Genomic DNA, 12,670 nt, shown 5'->3' with positions numbered 1-12,670 from the left:
ATTGTTTCAAATTAACTTTGATACTGCAGCTTGTGTCATCACAATTCATATGAAATCAGGACAAATTTCTCACCTCTATTTTGTAAGCACAGTCTCCAAAGCAAAAAATTTTGCACATGCAGCATGTCAGCAGAGCATCTAATGATCAGCATATCAGTGTTTAATATGCTTACACAACTCTTGTTTTCTGAGAAATAATTTCTATCTACTTCCTGTCTCAGGAAATTGATAACCACTCAGTCAGTTGATTTAACGGTTGATTGAATTATGTCATGGAAAAAAGTTTCATAGTATCTAAACACAACTTACATGGAATAGAACAGCTGTTTTCCAAAGAAATAAGAAATACAGTTGTGTTTAATGCATCTTTCAAAGTTTACTTGCATGCCAAGATGCACATGCAAGTTCAAATAGAAGCATGTTGTTTTTCTGTGTGTATTTTAACAAAACATTCAAAACTAAACTTTTAAAAAAGGAATTCATTTATGCATATTGAATTAATATGTAATATGAAAAGAGCAAAAGTGTATATGAGAACACTGACCTGTATTACATTGTACACTGAGTCCCTGGTCCCGTGGAGGGTGGTGTAGGCCATGGGTCCATGCAAACTTTCTGACGCCTAACAGTAAGAAAATTACAATATCTAGCATCCAGTGAATTTGTTTCATATAATTTAGATAGTAAATCTTCCACATCCTAGTCTGTGCTCTATGAATTTGCCTGAAAGGAAAGTTTGTGCTATGGTATGCTAATTATCTGTTATATCTCGGGTGATTTATGATGATATTATACTTTAAGTCTTTTTTTTACAGCCTGAAAAAAGAAGGAAAAAATGGTTATAAATTAAGAAACAATTACAATGCTAATGGTTTTATTACATTTTTTGAAACGTAAAAAATAGTTAAAACAAGTGTTATTTTCTAAACATTACTGCAATATTTTTTGTGATTCTATCATTTAAGTGGGTTTGGAATCTGAATTTTAAGTAAAATGTATGTATGATAAGAGTGAAATGAAAAGATATTCTTTTAACTAGGTCAATAAACCTGGAGAAATGCCAAGCTAACCGCTTTGGAAAGCCTCATTAGCCCCTGCTGGTCGATGTTGTAACTACAGCATCAGGATACAAGTGTCTCTCTAATGGTGATCATTTAAAGGAGCCATGTGTAATGTCTGGCAAAAAAAATCTAGTCATACTCCACATTCCATACCAGATGGGGGGCAGTATGCCTCAATAAAGTGAATTGGTCTACTCTAGAGTAACAAACGAGAAACGGCATAGTCTCTATGCTCCGCCCCTACCTTCACAACAACCCTAGAGCCATAGCCGAAGCCTAAAGGACGTTTTGCCTCCAGAGGAACGTTGGGTGATGTCAAGTGATTTTGAAACATGACATCTTCAAGCTACTCCCCTTCACCTTTACCAGTGAATATGTTCATATTCGTTTTGTTCATATTACATTTTTGAGTTGTATATACACATTATTTGAATTAAATTAATTTGACAGACAGCATTCTGTCAACATCATTGGTCAACATCAGACAGCTGATGTTGACCAAGCTAGCGCCAACCAACGTAACCAGAGCTGCCAACTCTCAAGCATTCACCGTGAGACACACGCAATTGACTCTTTTCACACGCTTTCAAAAACTTGACCGCTCTGAATATAGTGAGTGAGTGCGCGCGCGCGGCCGGGGGCGCTCTCTCTCTCTCTCTCTCTCTCTCTCTCTCTCTCTCTCTCTCTCTCTCTCTCGGGTTCATTATCATCGAAGACATTTCAAGCTTCTTAGGTAATGTTACATTTTAGCATCAGCTTGGTAGAGACGGGCTTTGGTAGATAACAGGTTAAAACCGGATCGGATCTGTGGGTAAGTTATAGCTAGCTAATTATCAAACGCAGCTACGGTTAGCCTTCGCTAACATTAGCACGTTTATCGAACAGCCTTCGATACATTTCTATGTTATAACTTCCGGAAAAAAATACGCAAACATATAAAACAAACTTCTAGCGAAATACTAACAGCATCTTACTTACCAATCCAAAAGAAATGTTGCAAGTTCGGAGTCGAACCTCATTTCTTTCAAGTCCATCAGTTGTCTCCAGCGATGGAAAGCAGTGCTGATGTTTACTCTGTTTCGGCTCCTTTTCTTATCGGATTTGATTTGTGATTCGGAGCGCGGTTGTTTCCCTGTAGCGGGTGGTGGTGGTAGGTGTCTCTTGCCAAGGGCTTCAGCCATCCTTCCGCTCTCTTCCCTGAACTGAAATGAAGTAGTGGGCTGTACCTTCCACACGATTGACATCAGGTTCAAATACGCCCACAAGCCGTGCGAGTTATTCGTGTATTGCAGGTTGGCTGGTGGTTATGTTGCCCGCCTACCGCCTCCCATGGCCGAAACTGGTATTACGACACCTGTCGGGCCGTGGCTAGTAATGCTAATGCTAATTAAGGTTGATATCTCTGCAGCACTATAACTTGACATTTTTTTAATGACATCATTGCCCTTATTTCTTCTCATTCTTTTGATGCGTGTAGGTCATTTTTTGGATATTTTTACCTCAATTTTTACACATGGCACCTTTAAAATTAGTTGTTTATTCTGATTAACTATTTTTTTTTAGAAGTAACATATAAATGACAATACTCTCTAGGAGGTCCTGTGTCAGCAAGGCTACTGCCAATGCTACTGGACAGCTTTACCTAGATATATCACAGACCTCCTTAAAGAAGTAGTTCAAATGAAAATTTGTGGAAAATATACTCACCCTTGGGCCATCCAAGATATAGATGAGTTTGTTTCTTAATCCAAAAAGATCTGGAGGAATTTGGCTTCACTTGCTCACCAATGGATCCTCTGCAGGGAATGGGTGCCATCAGAATGACAGCATGTTTGTAATAAACAAATCCATCATTAGTAATACAGTACAATACAATACAATTTTATTTGTAAAGCACATTTAAAACAACTGAGGTTAGCCAAAGTGCTGGACACTGACATAATTTCAGACAAATTATAAACACATGACATACAAAACATAAGTTAAACAGGTGACAAACTTGAAGATTAAAATGCAGAATATAAACTCTCAGGCTGGTTTAAAAGCCAATGAATAAAAATTAGTTTTGAGTCGTGATTTAAAAATGTCAAGGCTGGAAGCTACTCTGACATGCATAGGCAGATCATTCCACAACCTAGGGGCCATGATTGAAAATGCTCGATCTCCCCTATTTTTAAGTCGTGTTCTAGGGACAGATAAGAATAATTGGTCAGCAGACCTTAATGACCTCAGAGGAGTATGCGTCTTCAGTAGATCATCTATGTTAGCTGGGGTTTGACCATGAAGAGATTTAAAAACAAACAATAAAATCTTAAACTTTATTCTAAAACAAACTGGTAGACAATGAAGAGAGGCAAGAACAGGCATAATATGCTCTTGTTTACGAGTTCCTGTAAGGAGTCGAGCGGCAGCATTCTGAACCATTTGCAATCTAGAGAGAGAGACCTGGTTAACTCCAATATATAAAGCATTACAATAATCCAGGCGAGTGGTAATAAAAGCATCTATAACCCTCTCAAAATCCTTAAAAGATAAAAATGGCTTCAATTTAGTAAGTAACCTAAGTTGAAAGAAACTAGCTTTAACAACAGAATTGATCTGTTTCTCTAGTTGAAGATCACTATCCATCTTAACACCAAGTTTTGTTACCATAGACTTGACATAGGGCGTCAGAGGTCCCAGGTCCAATTTGGAGCTGCTAGTAGAACTGCTAGGTCTAAAAATCATAATTTCAGTTTTACTTTCATTAAAATGTAAAATGTTTAAAGCCATCCATGCTTTAATTTCAAATGTCAAAAAAAAAAAAAAATCTAACAGCCTATTTATCGAGTCCTCAACCTTACTTTTTATAGGCAGATAGATTTGTAAATAATCTGCGTACAGATGGAAACTAATGTTATGCTTCTTTAAGATGGATCCTAAAGGAAGCAAGTAAAGGGAAAAGAGAATCGGTCCCAAAATAGAGCCCTGCGGTACTCCACATGCCACTGGTGCTGCGGGTGATGTAGAGCCCCCATATCCAACTTTAAACACTCTCTCTGAGAAATACGATCTAAACCATTCTAATACAGTGACGCGAGAAAAGAACACTGTGGTCAACCGTATCGAATGCTGCTGTGAGATCTAAAAGCATCAGAATTGTAGAATCTCCAGAATCTGTTGAAATTAAAAGATCATTAAAAACTTTTATAAGTGCAGTCTTGGTGCTATGAAATGCTTTAAAACCAGACTGAAACACCTCAAGAATACCATGCAGATCTAAAAAGGCTTGTAACTGCAGTAGGACTGCCTTCTCTAAAATCTTGGACACAAAAGGAAGTTTAGAGATTGGACAATAATTTGAAAGAACTGAAGTGTCCAGATTTTGTTTTTTGATAAGGGGCTGCACCACAGCCTCTTTAAAACAAAGTGGCACATAGCCAGAAGTAAGACTACTATTTATAATTGCTGGGATGTTTGGTCCAATAGTGTTCCATAACTCTTTAAAAAGACGTGGTGGTATGATATCAGTGGGAGGAATTGAAGGTTTCAATATCATTAAGGGCCAGGATGGAAACAGGCTCAAACTCAATGAAGACTGTAGCACACTCTATGGAAATGGAAGGATCAAAGGCTGGAGGTGAAATGCTAGCTCTAACAGTGGTAATCTTTTCCACAAAAAAGTGGAGGAATTTTTCACAGGCCACAATAGATTCTTCCTGCTTTATGGATTGGGGGTTATAAAGAACAGAATTAATTGTTAATTGATTTTAAATGTGCTTTATAAATAAAACTTGAAAAAAAAAATTATTTGAACTGAATTTATAAAGGAAATTAGTGTCTGTACATTACAGCTGATCTTCTTACACTGAATTAAAAAAAAAAAAAAAACAGGCTGAACCTCATGTTATGGATGTCAAACATCTAACCCACCTTTTGTATTTGACCAAATCCACTGCAGTAATGAGAATTAAGAAAAGCGTCAGAAGTCCACATATAATGTACAGTGCAATGGATCAACCTGAATCAGAAAGAGAAGAAAAAAAAGCTGTAGCCCATTTCACGTCACTATATTATGACACACACAGACACATAATATATTTACTTGCATACCACTAAAAGATCACCCAAGGATATCCATATTTCAATTACACATAAAACACATTCCTTTCCACATTGCAGTTACAAATGGTCTGAGAATGAACATTTTGAAGGGTAGCAAATTTACTGTCCTAACTAGGCCTAATTGCCCACTGATACTCTTACGAATGTATTTTGATGTGGTTCTGATGTAGTTTCCGATTTAATTGCTTGTTTACACCAGGAACTGACCATGTGTCCAGTTACTGCCCCTTTTGCAGCCACATCAACACTGCCACCAATTTTTCCAAAGAGTCTGTCTGCCATGAATCACCTTCATCATTAGTCAAGCGTAGATTAAATCACTGTACTAAAGTGATTATGGGTCAATGACACATAAAGATGTCCAAGATGATGAAAAGAAAGCATACATTAAGCTCCTAGACATGTAAACAACCAAACAAAAAAGTTTTGATTTGACGTCAAGGGGTGTGAGCAAATAAAAAGCATATTTTCTTATCCCTTGAACTGAATACACATGAGTGTACACACAGTAATCTTTTTTTTCTCTCTCTCTCGTTTCTAATCACTGGAATTCTCCATTGCTCATGTTATGGTTTGGCATGTTGTGTCTTGTTTTTGATTTTGAGTCTAAAGCAGCTGCTTACTATGGAAGCCCATTTCCGCCACTAAATAAAAAATAAAACAAGGTAATTGTGACTTTTTTCTCAGTGTCAATTGCGAGTTAAAAAGTCAAAGTCAGAATTGAGAGATATGTAAGATTGTGAGATATGAACTCGCAATTCCAAAAAAAAAAAAAAAAAGTCACAATTGCGAGTTCATATCTCACAATTCTGACTTTTTCTCAGAATTGTGAATTATAAAGTCAAAATTGCAACATGACCCAATGGACTGACCAGGGCTATGGTGTTTTTGGGAGCATCTGAACAAAAGTTTGAACAGTTTTATTTGACAGTACATACTTAGACACTTTCATATAATGGGGTCCAAAAGTGCAAAATATTTTCTTTGGATCATTCTCAAATTATGCTGAACATTATCATTAGGTATTACACAAAACACAAAAAGCACTCAAAGTACATTCACTCATAAATAGAAATAATTAATTTTACGCTTTATGATTGCTTTGTTTCTCTGTTTCACATACACAACACTCTAAGGGTATCACTGGTTTCAGCTGATCTTTTGGCATGCTGGCAGTACAAAAGAGAGCAGGAGACTTTCAGGCGGTCAATTAGAGGAGTTGCTTTGAACGTCTGAGAGGAGGACAACAGTGTCTGTCCAAATTCATCCATCTTAAGAAAAAAATACAAGGATTTTATTACATTTCAGGATACAGAACTGTACAGTTTACAAACATGATTTGTTTCATGTTACATTTCACCTGCAGAGCTGGTGTGAGCTGTTCTCCCAGCTGTGGGTTCCACTGCATCAGAGTTTGGAATGAAGGACATGAGATCACAGTGGAACAGGTCAGCATCAACCTGGTGCCCTCTAGAATACACATGAGCTCAATCAGTCAGGGGCCCATCAGGACTGCCTATGCATAGGATCTTGTGCAACGCCCCTGTATATAGTACATACATACATATATAGTCAGGGGGAACTTACGAGAAGAGAGTAAACACAGATTTGTGTCCACCAGACCCATACATTACGGCAAAAAAGAAATTAGTGCAACATGTATCTTTTTATTATCATATATACACACACACACACACACACACACACACACACACTACCGTTCAAAAGTTTGGGATCAAAATTATTTTTAATGCTCATCAATTAGGCTGAATTTATTTGATAAAAAAAATACAGGAAAACATTTACTATTATGAAATATTATTATGATGTAAAATAACATTTTTCAATTTTAATATACATTTATTCCTGTGATGCAAAGCTGCACTTTCAGCATCATTACACCAGTCTTCAGTGTCACATGATCCTTCAGAAATAATTCTAATACGCTGATTTATTATCAGAGCTATAAACTGTTGTGCGGCGAACATTTTTTTTGGAATATTTTTTTCAGGATTCTTTGATGAATGAAAAGTTAAAAAGAAGAGCATTTATTTAAAATAGAAGTCTTTTCTAACAATATACACTACTGTTCAAAAGTTTGGGGTCAGTACATTTTTATTCTTTCTGTTTTTGAAAGAAATTAAAACTTTTATTCAGCAAGGATGTGTTACATTTATAAGAAGTGAAAGCAAAGATTGATATTGTTAGAAAAGATTTATATTTTGAATAAATGCTGTTCTTTTTATCTTTTTATTCATCAAAGAATCTTGAAAAAAGCAGTTTCCAAAAAAATATTTGGCAGCACAACTGTTGCCAGCATTGATAGTTCTAATAATAAATCAGCATATTAGAATGATTTCTTAAGAATCATGTGATACTTTATACTGGAGTAAAACATTTCAAAAGTTTTGTTGTTGTTGTTGTTGTTAGTTTTAATTTTGTTGATTAGAGCTTACAGCTCATGAAAGTCAAAAATCCTGTATCCCAAAATATTAGAATATTTCCTAAGATCAATCCAAAAAAAGTATTTGCAAAACAGAAAAGTTCAAGTTCTTTAAAGTATGTTCATTTATGCACTCAATACTTGGTTGGGGCTCCTTTAGCACAAACTCCAGCATCAGTGAGGTGTGGCATGAAACGATCAGCCTGTGGCACTGCTGAGGCACTATTGAGCCTTCAGCTCGTCTGTGTTGTTGGATCGATTGTTTCTCATCTTTCTCTTGAAAATATCCCATGGATTTCATATGGGGTACAGGTCAGGCATGTTGGCTGGCCAATCAAGCCCAGCAATATCATGGTCAGCAAGCAACTTAAAGTGGTTTTGGCACTGTGGGCAGGTACTAAAGTCCTGCTGGAAAAGGAAATCAGCATCTACATAAAGCTGAAAGTACATAAAGTGCTCCAAAATCTCCTGGCAGACGGCTGCATTGATTTTGGACTTGATAAAACACAGCACCCAAATCATCACTGACTTCGGAAACTTCACTCTGGACTTCAAGCAGCTTGGATTCAGTGCCACTCCTGTCTTCCTCCAGACTCCAGGAAGGAAAAAATAAACTAAACAATGTTTTAAACTTTTTTCCCCATCAATAATCAAAGCTAGTGTATCGATTTAATTATTTTAGAATATTACATAATTCATCATTGCCCGTTTGTCATGTATAATATACCAACCAATCATGATCTGGCACAAGAACTTCAAATTTCATTTGGCAATAATGAGAAGTGGAGCAGTCATTTTTTCCCATTCTTATTCATAAATCAGTTGAAAATTACATGGAGGAGAGATCTGGATCTACGGTTTGTCTCATTTTATAAATCAAATTACATCGCTGAGAAAATGGATGCTAAATGACTACAAAAGCACTAAACAAACTGTGCAGCGCCAAAAGTTGCAATAATGGTAATCAGTATTCAATTCACTTACATTTACAGTATGTATGGTAGGCTACACCGTTTACTATTTCATGAAACTATCATAGCTAATGAAGCCTAAGTGCCATCTACAGGCTTATTATGTGAAGTGTATGCAGGCGAAATGGTGACGTAAAATGACTTTTATTATTTACTATTATTAATTATGCAGCATTATGAAAGTGTCTTATGCTTATCAAGCCTTCATTTATTTTAACAAAAATACAGAAACTGTAAAATGTATTTAAAAGAAAATTAAATTGTACTCAATTTAAAAGAATGCTTTTCTATTGAAATATACTTTAAAATATCATTTATTGCTGAATAAGCTGAATAATAAGCTACATTTCCAGCATCATTACTCAAGTCTTCAGTGTCACATGATCCTTAAATCATTCTAATATGCTGATTATTATCAATGTTGTGCTGCTTAATTTGTGTGACCCTGGACCACTAAACCAGTCATAAGTAGCACAGGTATATTTGTAGCAGTAGCCAACAATACATTGTATGTGTCAAAATTATCGATTTTTTTAATGCCAAAAATCATTAGAATATAAGTAAAGATCATGCTCCATGAAGATATTTTGTAAATTTCCTACTGTAAATATATAAATACAAACTTTTTATTGATCAGTTATAAGCATTGCTAAGGACTTCATTTGGACAACTTTAAAAGCAATTTTCTCAGTATTTAGATTTTTTTTTTTTTTTTTGCAGCCTCAGATTCTAGATTTTCAAATAGTTGTATCTCAGCCAAATATTGTCCTATCCTAACAAACCATACATCAGTGGAAAGCTTATTTTAAGATGATGTATACAGCTCAATTTTAAAAGATTGACCCTTATGAGTGGTTCTGTGGTCCAGGGTTACATGTGTAAAAGTAAAAGTATATTTTGAAAATAAGTATTCCAACCTTCATGGACTGCAATGTACACTCCTTGCTCAAATGTGTACTTGAGAGGTCCAGGACCCTGAAGTCAGGTCACTGAATCCAACAGGAAAGTTGTGAAACACAGTGGTGCAATTTTTGTTTAAGATGTTGTCAATCACATTTCCTTTTAGTAGAGACCAAGCACGTCTGGCCCCTCTTTAGTTGTTTTTTCCCAAGTTGCCTCAACACATTTGTTTAGGGACTTTTTGAATGAGTCGAGGATCTCAAACAGATGTGGCTTTGAATGTTATATCCTTTGTTGGCCTTTTATAATTTGCTACTAAATAACTGTAAAATGATATCATCTGATTTTTTTTATGTACATAAACATGTACATTAGCACACATTAGAGAAACACTGAATCTGAGAAACTGAACTATCAAATAAATTCTAGACTACTGAATATTTGATTTATAATAAAAAATAACTAGAAACTTTTACCTGATGTGGAGCTGTCAGACATTCACTTAACATCTTAACAAATTAAATAAAAGAGGAAAGCTGGAGTTTCATCAGCAGTTTTGTAAAAAAAAAAAAAAAAGGAGAATTTACTATTACATAAACATTTATTTTTCTTAAGGTCAAAATTTTAATGCAAAGTATACCTAATTTGGTGTATAATCTGAGGCCTCTTAAGGCAAGACAACTCAGGTGAATAGCATTAAAACTACTATGCAATTTTAACAAATTTCACCATACTTCCTCAGCTGATTAAGCACAGTACATGTTTTTTAGTTTGAAATATGCAAATTATCTAATTAAGTATGTGTAAGTTTGCATACATTTTATATACAATAACAGAAATCTAAACATTGGATAAAGCTAGGTTCAGAATACTTATTTCTTTTTGTTGTTATATTGGAGTTATGTAAGTTTTTACATAGGGGATTTTGTACATCTCTTTTTTTTAATCACTCCATAAATCAGAAAATACTGTCATTTAAAATATTGAAATTTTGGTATACGACGTATATTTTGGTATACGACGTATATTTTGACGTATAGTCTTTAAAGATAGTAATTGATTAAAATAGAATCAAGTTTTTCATAAAGCTGTGTAAGGCACAGTGAAGTATTCACAAGTAAAACACTGCTCATTTTCTATTTACATATGTTTTCCTGCTTACAAATATATTGTTGCTGTATTTTTATTTTAAAATATCAAATTCATTTTTAAATTTGTTTTCTTTTTTAATTGTTTTCTTGTACCAATATTTACTTGACATTGAGTTTAAACTTTTTATTTAAAAATGTATTATTATTGTATTAGTCTTCCTTACTAACCTTAATTTCACATTTTGGTCAGTCCTGTTATTATTTCTTATATTTGACATTGCGTAAATCAATTAATTTTTACCTTAAACTGCATAACTGTCTATTATAATACACATTTTTTTCTGATTGTCAGTTCACAGATTCTTAAATGTTGTTCTGTAATGCTATATCTCAGCTATAGGTGGCAGCACAGACCAAAATTTAACAATGCCACTTTTTCACATCTTCATTAGACGAGTTAAAAAGATAAAACAAAATAAACGCTTAACAACAACATCGTAACAACAACTTAATCACAGTCGTTTTTCAGTAACCTGATACTAATAGTTTTAATGCCATAACAAATGAATTTTAGTGAATGTTAATAAGTATTAAATATAAACAGCATTCAACCATTTATAGCTAAGGTTGGAAACCACTTCAAACCATTTTCACTTTTTAACTGATATGTGATTGAAAACAAAATTCATGGGGAATTTGTAACAAGATGTAGGCAAAAACACATAATAAAATATTGACAAAGAGAACCAGTCATGCAAATTATATGCAAATATTAGTGTATACAGTGCTTACATGTGAAATATTCCACACATTTATAAAATTCATTATTATTATTAGTAGTAGCAGCAGTATTGGCATATTCATTCTTTCAAAATTCAGAAAAGAATATGATGTTTTGATGTACAATCACAATGACTGCTTTATAGACAGGAATGTAATTAGATATGTAATATACTTTAAAGAAATAGTTCACCAAAAATTAAAAATTTGCTAAAATTGTATTCACCTTCAGGCCATCCCAGATAGCTGAGTGTGTTTCTTCATATGAACAGATGTGGAGAAATTCTGCAGTTCATCACTTGCTCAACAAAGGATCCTCTGCAATGAATGGGTGCCGCCAGAACAGCTGATAAAAACATTACCGTAATCCACAAGTAATGTAAGTATTTGTGTTTAGTAATAAATTCATAGTATTAGTGTTTGTAATAAATTCATCATTAAAGGTGCACTAAGCAAATTTTGCCAAACGATGTTGCTATTTGAATGCAACAAATCAAACACGCCCATAACCCAACAGGACCTCGCCCCTATTTTAAAATTTCTACTCCACATGTATGTACACAACCATGGCAACGATGATCGCGGAAACAAGTGAAGAGGACACACAAGCATATTCAAACAAAAGCCAGCACAGATAAGTTGTGTGGAACAATGCAAAATCAACAGTACTCGCTTATCAAAAAGGCAACGCAAAACAACATAACCTCGGCATCTGATTCCAGGCCTTCCACTGCTGGAAAGCTGCTCCGATATTTACGCAGGTCCTACCTCTTGCCTGATCGTAACCCTTCATTTTAATGTTTTGTTTCTCTGATATTTTCCTCTTTTCTTATCTGCCATCTCTCTCTATCTATAGTCGATCTGCCATCCGTCCTGTGCACTCAAATTGAGCGCTCTCTTCTCTCTATCATTACAAGACATGCCCCCTTATTGCTGATTGGCTACAAGTGTGTTTTGGGACTCAGTCCGACACTGTGGTCAAAAGCATTTTCAAATAATGCTTAGTGCACCTTTAAGTCATTATTAACTTCAAACTGTTGCTTCTGGATTAAATACAAGTCCCTGTCCATAACACTCATTCCTCCAGTGTAAAAGTCATCTAATCTGAATCAGGAGAGAAATATGCACAGATCAAGATCCCTTTACAAGTGAAATCAGTCCAAAACAGTTCTAAATAAACATGATGGTGAATTTTTTTGATGTGAGAGGACTACAGGTGATGGACTTTTCCACTGAAAAAAACATTATTATGGATTATGGAGTGGTGTTTGGGTCAAATGTGAGAGTTTAGTCTGCGCCGTTAGCCTTGTGGGCAGCGTG

Source organism: Cyprinus carpio, chromosome B19, assembly GCF_018340385.1.
Source record: "Cyprinus carpio isolate SPL01 chromosome B19, ASM1834038v1, whole genome shotgun sequence".
NCBI lineage: Eukaryota > Metazoa > Chordata > Actinopteri > Cypriniformes > Cyprinidae > Cyprinus > Cyprinus carpio.
The sequence above is the reverse complement of the archived record's forward strand: the minus strand, read 5'-3'. Positions refer to the sequence as shown.